This window comes from Terrapene carolina, unplaced genomic scaffold, assembly GCF_002925995.2.
Source record: "Terrapene carolina triunguis isolate 2854851 unplaced genomic scaffold, T_m_triunguis-2.0 Scaffold238, whole genome shotgun sequence".
Classification (NCBI taxonomy): domain Eukaryota; kingdom Metazoa; phylum Chordata; order Testudines; family Emydidae; genus Terrapene; species Terrapene triunguis.
The window spans coordinates 2,945,783-2,960,400 of NW_020664589.1; positions in this window are offsets into that span (position 1 = coordinate 2,945,783).

Consider the following 14,618-nt stretch of genomic DNA (forward strand, 5'->3'; position numbering starts at 1 on the left):
TCCCCTGATGCCGGGAGAACAGAGAATCAAAAACACAAACTATATAAGCTTGTATTAAAGAGTTCTGAACTGGAATTTTTTCTTGTGCCACATCTTGTTTGGTTTCTTGTGGTAAGTGGACAGTGGACATATTACTACCTAATATGTATTGAAAAGAACACTGGCCTTTAGTAAGCACTTGGTTACATCTGTTACAGGGATCCTAGAGTCGGCTACCACAGGCGTGTGTGTGTGTGAGAGAGAGAGAGACAGACAGACAGACTGACTGACTGACTGACTGTTGGGTGGGAAATAGTTTGAATGAAATGCAAAATGATTGCACTACAGGCAATGAAAAGACTTACAGAAGCAGTCCATATGGTGACTTTTAAATAGTATGGAGTCTTACTCCCTTGCTACCTGGTGTCTTTGCAATTGCGGAACTGGGACAGTAGCCTCCAACCAAAGCACACTGGCCACTGCTGCACCATTTAGTTAATACCTTGAGGGTGTCATGCATGTTAGGGGTAGGTGCCCCCATTCAGGAAAACATTTTACATGTTTAAGTCCATCTCTATTCAGGAAAACACTTAGGTATGTGCTTCCATCAAGTCCCCATCAATTGCTTATAGTTAAGCACATGCTTAAATGCTCTTCCTGCAGTGATGTTTGCCTGATTTGTGGCCAGGATCCTTCACTTTACTAGATGTAGAGCAGTTATCAGTCTAGGTTTTTGCGTAGCTGCATGGAAAAGTGAGGTTTCACTGGTTGCTGCTCATCAGGCAAAAACATAAATTGCCCCCAAAAGAACAAGCTCTGTGATGTCTTGAAATCCAAGATCCCTGCTAGTAACTTAAAAAGAATGATGAACATCATGGTAAGTGTGACTACTTAAGACATAACCCTTAACATCATAAAGTGTGGGTCACTACAAAGTGCTTCTACAGCTATAGCCTCGTGTTATCTATTGGCTCTCTGTGGTCCCAGACCACATCAGGTGATAAGTGAAACAATGGCTCACCTAATTGCCAGTGCCACAAGTTCACCCTGGGATCTGAAGGTCAAGCTGGGTCCTTTGTGCTTCATGCAGTGGGACTTCAGCCAGCTGTGGTATCGATTGTACACATGCCAGGAGAGAAGGTGGTTCACTCTCACACAGCTGCTTGGGCTCAGCAGACCTGACCGCAGTAACTAATAGTAACAATTTAAATTTGGGCTCTGAAGTCGGCAGAGCAGTGTGCACAAATAGAGAGAGAGAGAGAACACAGTTGTGTTTAGAGCAGGGGCGTGTGCAAGGGTGGCAAACAGGGCCATGCCCCACCCCTCCACCCCCAATCAGTGCGGGGAGAAGGGGGAGCCAGCTCCACCAGCCCTGGAGCCACGGTGGGGAGAACGAGGTTTTCTGGCAGGGGAGAGCCAGCTCCTCTGGCTTTGGGGGAGGGGGTAGAGAGGAGGCAGAGAACTACCTCCTCTGGATGCTGAGGGTGGGGCGAGCCAGCTCCTGTGGCCGTGGGCGGGCCCTCCAAAAGCAGCCAAATTTTTATTTCTGTGCACGACCTTGGTTTAGCGATACTTACACTTCACCAAAAGCCAGCATGGTTTGCATATCAGGGTACACCTCGGCTGGTCCTTGGTTGCTACCATGAGCCGTCAGTGCGTCTATGCTCCTAACTCAGCATTAGCACGCCTCTTACAGGTCTGGCAGGGAGGAACTGTTGCTGGTTAAGCACGGTTTCCGCACAGTATCACTGAATGACTGAGGGGCAGTTACACTCCCTCTTTTGCATCTTGGTGACCCTCCCCCCGGCAGGATTTTTTTTTCTTCCCCAGACGATTGGCCCCCAGTAGGCTCAATTTTCTAGTCTTTTAAAAAATGCAAACAAAGGGATTTTTGCCCCCTTTTCACGCCAAAGCCAGACAGTGGCCACCACAAAAGCATTTCCACATTGGGGCCACCCTCAATGCAAGAGTATTGCTGATATGTGTGTGTGTGTGGGGGGGGGGGGGGGGGGGGGGGGGGGAGGTGAGCTGAGAGCTGCCTAAATGCAGTTATAAAGCTGGAAACGCCAGACACTCTTTAGGCACCAAGCCTGTGGCCATACAAGAAAACATTCAGTTAAAGATAAGCGTCATTCTCAATGGGTCAGGCGCTAGCCAGGCCTGCAACCCACTCCTGACCAATGCCTTTTAAGGCACTTTGAAACTTCCCCGGGCAGATAAAAGCTACACACCCATTACAGTCCTGCTCCCAGTGGTTGTGCTGCCTAAGCATAGTGCTTCCCATTTTAATCTTGCTCCATTGTTTACAGGGCGAGAATGTGCCTTTCGTTTACCTCCTAAAGAATGAGATTCTGCAATCCAGTAAAATTGTTTTCATCTGTGCATAAATGGACACATCTCAGTTACATGCCCAAGGGGCTGTGCAGGTCCAAAAAGACAGGAAAAAAATGAAAAACCCCACAGAACTGTAGTTTCTTGCTCTTTCATAAAAGGTACAGCTTTAAAATCACAATAAAAACAAACACTGAGCATTTGTTTTGCTGGGGAACGTGTGTAAAGTGATGGGCAGCCATCTGGTGCCCCCCATTTGGCTTCAAGGATTCGCAAGCATCATAAAAACGACAGGCTAGCTTGTGACCTGAGCTAGGCCTCATGCAAAGGCATTAAACTTCCCCTTCCCGCCCCCGTTTCCCCTCTGTGGGATTACCAGCTCATGGATCCAGGCCCGTAGGAGTAAGGCAGTGCTGCCTACGCCCCACTTCTGGGCAGATGGAGGCAGGCAGTGGGCAGAGAAACTGGCCCGTGTAGCCGTCAGGGTGATGGAGGCGGCAGTAACTGTCTGCTGCGATAGGCCCGCAGCAATTTAATACCCCTCCTAGTGACTGAGAGGATTGTCTTCCGACGCCACTCCTGGGCTGGCGTAAATTACACACAGGGCCCTGGCTAAGGGTATAAGCCTAGCCCGCTGTGCTCAGGAATCACGCCAGCAGCGGCGGATGGACACTGCGTAGCAGTGCCCGGGGATGCTGCAGCCCCACAAGATAGGACGCTAGGGTGACCAGCTGACCCGATTTTATAGGGACCATCCTGCTATTCAGAGCTTTTTTTTATATTGGCGCCTATTACCCCCATCCCGGTTTTTCACACTTTCTATTTGGTCACCCTATGGGAAGCAAAGTTTCAAGCAGTTGAAAGTGGAGAGTGAATTTAGCTAGTAAACACTGGGCCATTGGGTTAATGCTGCAAAACACCCAGGCTGCCATGGGCTCGTTACTGATTAGAAAGGACGAGACCCTCCAGTTTATACAGCTCGTATTTAAAAAAAAACCACCCCAGCACAGCCAGCAGAATACTGCTCACTAGCGCCACCCTGGGGCACCGGTTCAGCTGGCGCCATACCCCACTCACACCCTTTCTGCAGCACGTTCCTTGGCGCTTTTGCAGCCAAACACTGACCGGCTCCACGTTGCTTAGCATGAGGCAGAATGGTCATGCTCCCTAACGTCTCGCCGACGGCGGTGCCCCTGCCATGGCTGTGTCTGAATCAGGATGTGTTTTTCGCCATACTTCGCTGGCCAGAGAAACCCGATCAGCTTCATGTTTTACAAACAGAGCCAATCACGTCTGAAAGGCTGGGAGTTTCAGAGCCAATCAGGGTGGGATTTTCCACCCAATGCCCTTTAGAAATGAATGGCAACAGGCCATAGAGTTTTCCTAGGCAGCTTTGACAATCCCGACGGTCGTTGCTGGTGGAAGTGCGAGACCCACAGCGCTGGCTGAAGAGCAGCCTCGGCTGCCGCACCATCAGCCCCATGTGCTGGTCCAGTCTTGCGCCGTCTTCCCAGTAGCCCAGGCCTTCCTTCTTGCCCTGTGCCCCTTAGCCCCAACCAAACCTGCTTCTGTCCCAGTTGCCCACATCCCAATGCACCTGCCCTGCAACAGACCCTGCAAGTCTTTGTAAGCTGTACTAAATGGGAGGGTCTGGACTGAGGGATAGTTTATAACTATATATTACATCTCCTCATTGGTAACTATCGCCCCAAGGAAGCGCTTAGACAGCCCAAATCTGTCAAGATGGGATTTAAGTGGTGACCAGCATTAGTTATGTCCTGACTTTTCAAACAACATTAAAATGCTGTCAAATGTTTCAAGGAGCTAATTATTTTCCTTCCCCACCCCTCAGCACGCATGGCCTTCATCACTCCCAACTGTGGCAAAAGAGGGTGTTGGGTTACCCAATGAGCTTTGAAGGTGGGCTATCAGTCCAGCAAGGGGCTGGTGATGGTCAGCGGGCTCCTGACACACAACGCTGTGAAGAATTTGACAGGCCACGAATGCACACACAGGTATTAGTAGCAGCCAGACATGGGGTGCCCTTTAGCCTAACAGAGGCTACAGGCTACTACTGAAATTCTCAAAGCTGGCCTGGGGATTTGGCATCCCAATTCCCCATTAATTATAATGGGAAGCCAAGCCCCTTAGGTGGCTTTGGAAATCTCAGCTTTTATCTGTTCCCAGAAGTCACACGCTACTAATAATGCGACCACTGCTGGGTTGGAACACAGCAGCTGTTTACAGTGCTAAGCGGCCCTACAAACACAAATCTGCTCTTGCCAAGCAGTGAACCACTGAGAGCGTTCAGCATCACAAAGGGGCATGCGTCTTAGGGAACCAATCCCACGCTATGGGAAGACGCCCATTAACAGCAGAGGGAATTAGAGTGGGCCCAGTTCAAGACAGGAAGTGCAGAAGCCTGATATGGGCAGTTAGGGAGGTGGACTAGGAAGTCACAGCTAACGCATCGCCCTGTGCAAATAACACCGAGGAATATTTAATGCTGAGCAATAATGAGGCTCTTCCATTTACATCTCATGTCAAAGACAACACCCTCCAGCGGCACAGCACTTCTTGGCCCCATGCTGGGGCAATGGATCAGCACTGTCTCTCAAGGAAAAGCATCTTTTGATTCACTGATCCAGTTTCCCGAAGCTTCCCAGCCAAGTTCTGAGCACACGCAACCCTGCCTAACGTGTAAAAGCCACTTGGCCCCCTGCCTAGCTTCAGGCCAAAAAGCCCCCCATGGGGAGCAGTGAGGGCATTAACAATAGAGCCTTTGTGCTGCGTGTCCTGCATTGTCTCACCCTGACCCGCTGCCCTGGCACAAGACACTAATTCTGGGCCTGCTTGTGCCATTCAGACCTTCCCACTCCTGAGGCAAAAGGCTCCATGCTTTTCCCTCGGTGCTGGCCCCACCTCGCTGCCTCTCTTGCTTCTTAACCCCACCCAGATTAGCAACATGAGCAAACGAAAGCAGGCGCATGTGTTTTCATACGCAACAGCTGCTGTGAAGAGCCCCCACCCCACCCCCATGCCAGTCCGTGCTGCAGCAGGATGCCAGGAGAGCTGGAGGGTATCAGTTCCCCTGAAGGCAGCCCTCCTGTTTAGCTTCAGCGTGTCGAAGAACTGCCTGTGCAGCCCAAGGTTCTGGGACCTGGCGCTGCCTGCAGAATCTAGACACAGGTACACCCTTGTCCCACAAGCATGTTCCACATGCTAAACTTGCACTTTAAAAAAAAAAAAATCAAAATGTGTTTCAAGCCCCCGTGGCTAAGAAAACATTCAAAATGTAAACGGCAGCAGTGCTGTCTTCCTGAAACTGCAGCCAATCCACAGGAGAGGCGGTAACGGTTGAAGCAGGCAATGGGATATTAACTCTTGAGCCTAATGAGGTTGAGTCTTAACCCTAATGATCACCAGTTAAATATCAACCTTGTTCACTAATGGCCATACAAGCAGAGACATCAAGCTACCAAGCATCTCCTACTGCCTCCCAGTCTCACCTAGGTGCCAACAGCATCATCCAGTCCATAACCTTCCAACTTCTTCAGCCTGACTGCTACAGTGTGGTGAGAGATATTTGCCTATAAATTTCTGCAGTGCACAGAACATGGAAACATTTGGGGACAACAGAAAAAAAAAATAGACTGGCATGTCACCAGAAATAACATTGATTGTACCATTTGGTTTCATTGACTTTGGTACGTCAATAAGAACAGCTCAGATTTTTAATTCTCTAAAACTGCTGCAGAAATCTGTGTGCGCTAAGTCAGGGGGCTACTGGGCGCTGGTGATCTAGCTGTCCAATTTTGATCCAGGTTGCCCCACAGACTATGGGGATGGCTCTCTCCCTCTCTGTATATAGATAATGTGGTCACAATTTATATATTATATACCCAGTTACAAAGGGTTAATAAGTGATTAACAGTTTATTATAAGCATGTTATAAACATGAGCAGCATGTGTTATAGGTGGTTATAAGCACATCAATAGAAGGGCTGGCAGATGGCTATAAGCACCTTATGACTGGTTAGAGTCTATAATAATTGGTCAATTATTAAATCATCAATTAACCCTTAATACATAGTTAATAATGTGCCTTAATATAACGGGTGAGCCATAAATATAGAGACAGCTGAATGCCTTCACTATGTGGATCTGGAGTTTTGGTTCATGTTTATCTCGGTTTCTCGCGCCAGCATCACAAGGAGAGATAATTAAATGGTGTCCCCAACCCACTAGTGACATGGCTCATTTCATGTTCCTGGCTAGAACCCAGTGCACTGCGACATCACTGTGAGGACAGTATCATTGTAGCCCCATAGACATTTGAGTTGGGACAGGCTTCCAGCGCCTGTCAAGCAAGACCTTCTTAAATTGCTTCGGCCCAGAGCCTCAATGGTATTTAGGAGCCCAACTACCATGAATTTCAGTAGGAGCCTAAATACCTTTGAGGCCTTAATCCTGCTAATACCAGAACACCTGCAACCCTTTCAATCATGTGGTTTTTTTCATGACTTGTGTATAAATTAAATTTCCTGTACTAGGTGCATTGCAGATCACGGCTGGTGACATATCAGAGCTCCAGTATCAAACTATCTGTAGCCATAACAACCCCGCTCGTATTGCCGCTACGCAATTACAGCAGTAGCCCTAACAACCCAATTTAAGATGAACTGGAAAATCCCAAACATCTCCATTGGGCCCTCTGACTCTGCTCTCCAAGGAGGGTCAAAGTGTGTAGAACTGAAGGGCACGATGCCATATCCAAGCCAGATAAGCCTGGGTTTGTCAAATTCGCAGCAAAAGCTCCAGCCAGATAGTGCCCCCCCAAGAGGGACCAAACACCTCCTCAAAGAGGTCGTGGGGGACGATGGGAGGCGCATAATTCTGCTCAACAAGCTGGAGCATTTCAGGACTATGAATGGCGACTGAGGCTGAAAGCCCTAACTATAAAGAAAACATGCCTTTGCCGTGTAAAACAAGGCCACATGCTGAACAAATGAATGCACAGCCGCGCACGCTGGCAGAGGCAAACATTATGCACATGCAAACAGGAAACGTTAAATGATCTGGCACTAACGACTCAAAGCAAAATTCCTCAAACCTCTCTTAGAACATCAGGTTCAAAGTGACGTACTTGGGTTGTGAAGTGCAGTGCGATGGCCAATGAACAGAGGGTCTGGGCTTCTCTCACTCAGTGAAAGCCATGTAAGACTCATGATGAAGGGTTTGAATCAGCAAGGGACGTAAACACAGGCTTAGAGTCAGGCACATGATTGCTGAATTGGAACCTAAGCTCCCGGATATCGTTCCATTTACTTCCATGGCCACTGGAGCAGTCCCTAATTGTTTTTAAAAAAATTATGGTTTGATTGATTTGCTCCTAGGAGATCAACAGCTTGGCACAAATTGATTGCGTTTTGTTAATTTCTATCCTTTTGTTTACCTTCCTGACAAGTCATCTCTACACGGGTTCCCAGGTCTCCCATAATTCTAGCTTTTTAACGAGTACAACGTGGACGTGTGCCTAACATTTAACCGAGTGCAAGAGCTCTCTCGCTCTTCCAGCTCATTTGGCCCACTCCAGCACGTCATTCTTCATGAGTCCTGGCTCTCAGCGTGGAGCTTTGGAAAGCAGTGAGCAATGGGGATCCTGGGGCCAACGTTTTCAAAGCCCAACCTCTGCTTTTTGAGTGCCCAACTTGCGATGTGAAATCAAAAGCTCCTTTCGGAAAATGCAGGCCTGTTTCTTGGAGAGGCCCTAGTCCCTTTGCTGCCACATCCTCCATCGGTAGGGGAGACTCATGATGGCTAATGTCAGCCACCAGATCAGATTGAGTTCACTAGCATTACACGCGAGATGAATTTGACCCAGTGTCTCCATGACAGACCAAATTCCTCTCCCGTCCAGCCTGTCGACTTGTTCACCACCGTCATTATAAGACAGCCTTTCTCTCCTCGAGACTCCCAGCCACCCCTTCTTTCCAGACCGTAGCTCAAAGTGCAGAAGAAATGAGGTAGTTTCTCTACCCCTTCCATCCAAATTGGGCTGCCCTTGTCTGGGGCACTGCCATGAAGGGTAACCTACCAGTACGTCCCTACTGTGGTAAGTATGACTCGCCATTCTTTCCATCATGGAAGAATGCTGCAAATCACAGAGGCTGTTAAATGACCTTGCAGGAGGGGAGAAGAGGGGACTGAAGGAGGAGGAGGGGGAAGCTGGAAAGAAAGGCAAGGGGAATCCTTTTTATTGGATAGTTTATTAGTATGTCAACACTAAAACTTTCCATCCAGTCATGCAAAACCTTGGGGATGGGGGGCGGGGGGGGGGGGCATGTAAACCTCTGCGGTGTGATTGTAAACCCTAAGGAGGGTGAGAAACGAACTGAATTAAAACAATGCCAAGCAACCCTTGCGGTGGGACGTGCCTTGCAACGATGCCTGGCCATGGTCTGCTCCCACATGTGGCCCTGCCACTGAGAACAGGGGCATTTTCATGCTAGGGTCGCCAAGGGGCGGATTCGGCCTTAGGTCACGGTGCGTGGCATGCCGAAAAGTGCTCAGCGTTTGGCCTAACTTTGCTCCCATTGAAATCAATTGGGAGGCTTTTAGCAGAGGTTGGCCAACACTGAGTGCTTGAGCCCCCTCCATAAGGCTGAGCAATGACCAGGGCCGTCCCTAGCGGGGTGCGGGGCCCGGGGAGGAAGTGACGGCTTCATATCTTCCAGGACCGACCACGCTGGCCAATCGCACCGGCCCGCAGGGCCCCCCAAAGCACGGGACCCGGAGACTGGTGCGGGGCCCGGGGAGGAAGTGATGGCTTCGTCTCTTCCAGGACTGACCGCACCGGCCAATCGCACCGGCCCGCAGGGCCCCCCCAAAGCACGGGACCCGGAGCAGTAACCCCGATTCGCCCTACCCAAGGAACGGCTCTCTGGCAGTGATGTGCTGTGCTTTAGAACGCAAGCCAGAGGGTGAGCTGAAGTCCAGCCTACAGGGAAGTTGTACTCCGGGGCCTGGACCTAGGCAGGAATCCCAGCCTTTGGCCTGGGTAAATGACTTCAGGATGGGCCCCACTTATGCAGCCCCCCCCCAGTATAACACTAGGGAGCGGTTTTGTGCAGTAGCTATGCTAACTAGCCTGGGAGTCAGGAGACCTGGGGTCCACTCCTGTCTTTAATTGCAGGTTTTGACAAGTTGCTTCGCCTCCCCGTGCCTCAGTTTCCCCATCTGTAAAATGGGGATAATGACACTGGACGCCTTTGAAATCCATGGGTGAAAGAGTTTGTGTGAGATGATACTTTTTTCTCTACGGGTGATATTCACCCCAGGCAGAAGGCCTTGAGCTAGGGCTTAAATGGTGCCCAGGCCTTGCCCTGCACTAGGGTGACCAGATGTCCCACTATCGGGACTGTCCCAATATTAGGGGCTTTGTCTTATATACATAACTATACCCCTCCCCCCCACCCCAAAAAAAATGTCCTGATTTTTTTTACACTTGCTAACTGGGCACCCTGCCGTGCACCACCACCTGAGAGTAGATGTCATCATCTCTACCTTTGCTTCTGCCTCTAACCGTCACTCTGTGGGGAGCGCCTGAGACGGAAACACAGGCTGGGACTTTCAAGGAACCCAAAGGGAGTTAGGTAGCTGTGTATGCTAGGGAGACCAGATGCCCCGATTTTAAAGGGCCACTCCCGATTTTGGGGGCTTTTTCTTATATAGGCGCCTATTACCCCCCACCCAGTCTCGATTTTTCACACTTGCTGGCTGGTCACCCTAGCGTATGCCCACATTTGTGCCTGTATTCCAGCAATACGTTGGGCGCAGCCCCCACCAGGCTGTTGCTCCAAGAGCCTCAGGTCAGGAGATCCCTTGAAAGCCAGAACAAGGTTAATGAGAAAATTCCCACTGCTAAAGCTATCACAGATAAGGCAAGGAGCCAAGCCCCTGTTTTCCATAGGTTGCCAGGTTCCCACTTGCAAAAAACCCCCAAGCCCTGGCTCAGACCAGTTGCTCCTAGCAATTTGCCCTTAGGGCTTGTCTACACATGACATGCAAACTGCTAGGAGCCATTGGTCTGAGCCAGGGCCTGGGGGTTTGTTTGTTTTTTGCAGGTGGGCACCTGAGCAAAGTAGCTAGGGCGACCTAACTTTTCTATGTAGCCCAGGCCTTAGCTCCAGTCCTAGTTTCACACAGTATCGTGCCATTTGAAACATTCCTGCTCAGCGCTCCTTTGCCCCCCCCCACCCCGTTTTTTCTGACAACAGTTGCTGTTGACTGGGACGCAAAGACGTGGCATTTGATCTTTCAGCCTCGCCTTTCCCTTTTACTCATCCCAGTGGCCTTTACGTAGGACACACCGTCTGCGCTATAGCATTAAAAAAGAACAGAGCCAGAGGGTCAGACTGGAGGAAGCTACGTCACAGCTGGATCATAAACCAAAAATCTGAGAAACCATTAAAACCTTTTTGGAGTTATAATGCAAATCATTGGCAAGGTGTTTCTTTTCTTTTCTTTTTTTTTAATAGCGCTGAAGTTTTCCTGCAATGCCCTGACTATCTCCCCAATGCGCCCAGGGGGTGGTTGAATTAGAGAGGTCAGGGGCAGCATGGGAGGATACAAATAAAAGCATCGAGGGCTAGATCAGAGTTATGGTTGTGACCTCTGGCAAATATATATCCTGGTGTAAAGGAGGAACAAATTGGAAGCACATTATTTAGCCAGTGTGAAGGCAGGTTCGCTTATTTCATGTGACCTCCCTGGCATAAAAGAGAGCAGAACCATTCCAAATCTTCTACAGTTGTGCAGGCATCCAACGTGGTGTGCGGGCAATCTGAAAGCGGGCAAGGTGTAGAGACAGTAGCAAAGGTATGGAGCCTGCCTAGCCGTGGCAGGGTTATGATCAGGCAAAGACTTGGCATGGCAGGAGAGCCATGGACTATGCCCAAAGCTAGGGCCCTACCAAATTCATGGCTATGAAAAACGCATCACGAACTGTGAAATCTGGTCTCCTGCCGTGAAATCCGATCTTCTGTGTGCTTTTACCCTATACTATACAGATTTCATGGGGGAGACCAGCGTTTCTCCAATTGGAGGTTTTGACCCAAAAGGGAGTTTCAGGAAGGTCGCAAGGTTATTTTAGGGGGGAGGCGGTATTGCCACCCTTACTTCTGCGCTGCCTTGAGAGCTGAGCGGCCGGAGAGCGGCGGCTGCTGACTGAGGGCAGTGCCCAGGAGGTATTGCCTTGCCGGAGTTCCCACTGGTCACACTGAGGATGCACCTTCTCGCTAGATTCCGAACAGTGTCACTTGGGCTTTTAGGCTGAGAGTTTTCAAACTTACCAGTGCATGCCCCCAACTCCCAGTGCAGAGTAAATTTGGGCTGTTACATTGCTGCCCCTAATCTTTCCGCCCTGCCCCAATCCACTCTCACAACCATCTCACCTGAAGTTGATGGTGCCTTAAACTCAGGTTAGCTGGCCTGAGTGGGGGTGGGTTAGACCCCAGGTCAACCTGTGGAACTCCTTGCCTGAGGAGGTTGTGAAGGCTAGGACTATAACAGGGGTTAAAAGAGAACTAGATAAATTCATGGAGGTTAAGTCCATTAATGGCTATTAGCCAGGATGGGTAAGGAATGGTGTCCCTAGCCTCTGTTTGTCAGAGGATGGAGATGGATGGCAAAAGAGAGATCACTTGATCATTACCTGTTAAGTTCACTCCCTCTGGGGCACCTGGCATTGGCCACTGTCGGTAGACAGGATACTGGGCTGGATGGACCTTTGGTCTGACCCAGTACGGCCGTTCTTATGTTCTTCTTTCACTTGGGGTGTTGGAACATGTTTTCTAGCGGGGGTGCTGAGAGCCATTGAACCGAACTGTAAACCCTGTATATAATAGAAACCACTTGAAGCCAGGGGGTGCACCAGTACCCCCAGTACCTCTAGTTCCAGAACTTATGAACCCACCCACTTGCAGTGAGGACACAGGCGAAACCATTCCAGTCCCTTCCCACAATTCCCTGCATGTGCCCAGAAGGACAGACAAGTTCTCCCACAATTCACGGGGAAAGAATTATAGCGCGACTCTGCTGATGGCAGCGCAAAGAACTATGGGATTATGACGCCAGACGTCCCAGTGCCTCCCATGGGTCACTGATGCAGGTAGGGCTTTGCAAGGTGACTGCTCACACCCAGCTAGGCTGATCGAGGTGCCAGTCACCCGATTTAGTGAAGACATGGCCCCATTGAATTGAATCTCTGTGAGCGCTTGGTGTTTAGCTCCTTTACAGCTCCTTGGATGATCCCAGCCTGAAGAACCCTCTCACTACATGCCCTGGATTTGGGATGGGAAAGGTGGGTTGAGCTATTTTAGTTTAATTTTAGAAAATGCAAGTGGTTTAAGAAATAATCCCCAATGAATACCTCAAAATAGCCCCCTGAACATTTGTGAGGGCGCTGCTCGGAGCGCACTGAGAGATGAGATGGGATTTACAACATCAGGAGTGTCTGGTAAGGCCAGAGTGGGCTGCTCATTGTCGTTCCGGATCCCTGGCACCCACCAATTCTAGTTTGAGGCACATAACCCGCCTGCTGCGTTCATTCTTTTCTCCTCCAATGAATTTTCCCTCCTCCCTTCCCAGCCCTTTCCCTGCCCTGCGTGAGAAATTCACTGAGGTTCTGAGCCTGGCTGTGTGACTGTGGGCAAGTCACTTTGCCACGCTGTGCCTCAGTTTCCCCCTCTGTAAAATGGGGCTAACGATGCTTCCTTCCTTTGTAATGTGCTTTGCGCTCTATGGATGAAACACCGTATAGACGAGCAGGGTGGTCCAGGTCATATGACTTTTGATTTACGCCTATGTGTCAGATGAGAATCAGGCCCCTTATCGCAGGCTTTAACCTTAATTATCACGTTCACACAGATGAAACTGAATAGGCATCGGGTACAAAGTTCAAAAGCACCTAAGTGCTTTAGGCGCCTACGTCCTATTGCAAATCAGTGGGACTTGGCTCCTAAAACAGTTTCCCCATCTTGTTTGACAAGCGTGCAGATTTCCAAGTGAGCTCAGCACCCACTGAGCACCCATCCTGCTGAGTCCTTCTGAAAAGCTCCCGCCTAAGAACGCCTTCCTGTTCACCCTCGCCACCCACCTCAGCCAAGGAAACTATCCGTTACCCAGCCACAAGCAATGCAAGGCTTAGCCAGCCTAGGTGGGAAAGGGCATTGTTATTTATTATTTACGTTGTAGTAGTAGCCACCCTCTATTAGGCGTGTTCCCAACACAGAGGAAGATAGTCCGTGCCCCAATGAACTTCCAATCCCAAACAAAGCCACACCGAGGTTGGGAGATATGGATGCGATGTATGAGGAGCTCAGCGTGAGGTAAGCTATGTGGCTTGGTAGCTACATGCTTATACTGCTGCTTTAAGTTAAACAAGATCCATTCCCCTCTTCCCGTCCTCCTTCCATGCGTCAACCCCCTTGTCTTCACCTCCAATTCCCAGCATCGATTCCAGTGTCCTTACATCCTTGCCAACATCCCCCCACCCCCAAACAGATGAGTGGTTCATGCTGAAGACAAAGCAGTGACTTGGAGAAGTAGGAGACTTGGCCAGTGAGTTTCCTGAAGGCGCTGCAGGAGGTGGGGGTTCTTTAGGGGGAAGAGAGGGGTGCTGTGCACAGGGGGAGGGGTTAGGATAAGGTTTCCGCTAAGGAAAGTCTGTAACCTGTAGAAAGAAGGCGTTTATAAATACTCAGGCAGGGAGGCAGCCTGGTAGGCAGGGAACACTTGTGTATATATGCTACGATCTGTCAGCTCTTGTGGGACAGGAAAGTGTAACCGATTGGCTTGAAAGCCTGAGAGTAACGTCATCCAAAGTTTCCATAGAGGAAATCCAGAACCTTCCCTTCAGTTGTGAGATGTTTTATTTGCCACCTCAAATAATTCCTGGGTTTTGTTTGGCTCGGGCACCTGACCGTGGGTACCATCACAGGATTCACCATGGCCCACTGCTTTTAACTAGCTTTGATCTTGGGGGTTATGCACATTGCAGCACAGCTGAATATGCTGTCAAAGTGTGCAGCCTCCCTTCCCTTATTTCTAGCCCCTGCTATACGTACACACATCCCTGCTGTGCACGTGAACACAGAGCTATGGGGCCAGATTCTCTGCTGGGGTCAGGGCCGGCTCCAGGCACCAGCTTGCCAAGCAGGTGCTTAGGGCAGCCACTCTGGAGAGGGGCAGCTATTCGGTGGCAATTCGGCGGACGGTCCCTCACTCCCGCTCGGAGCGAAGGACCT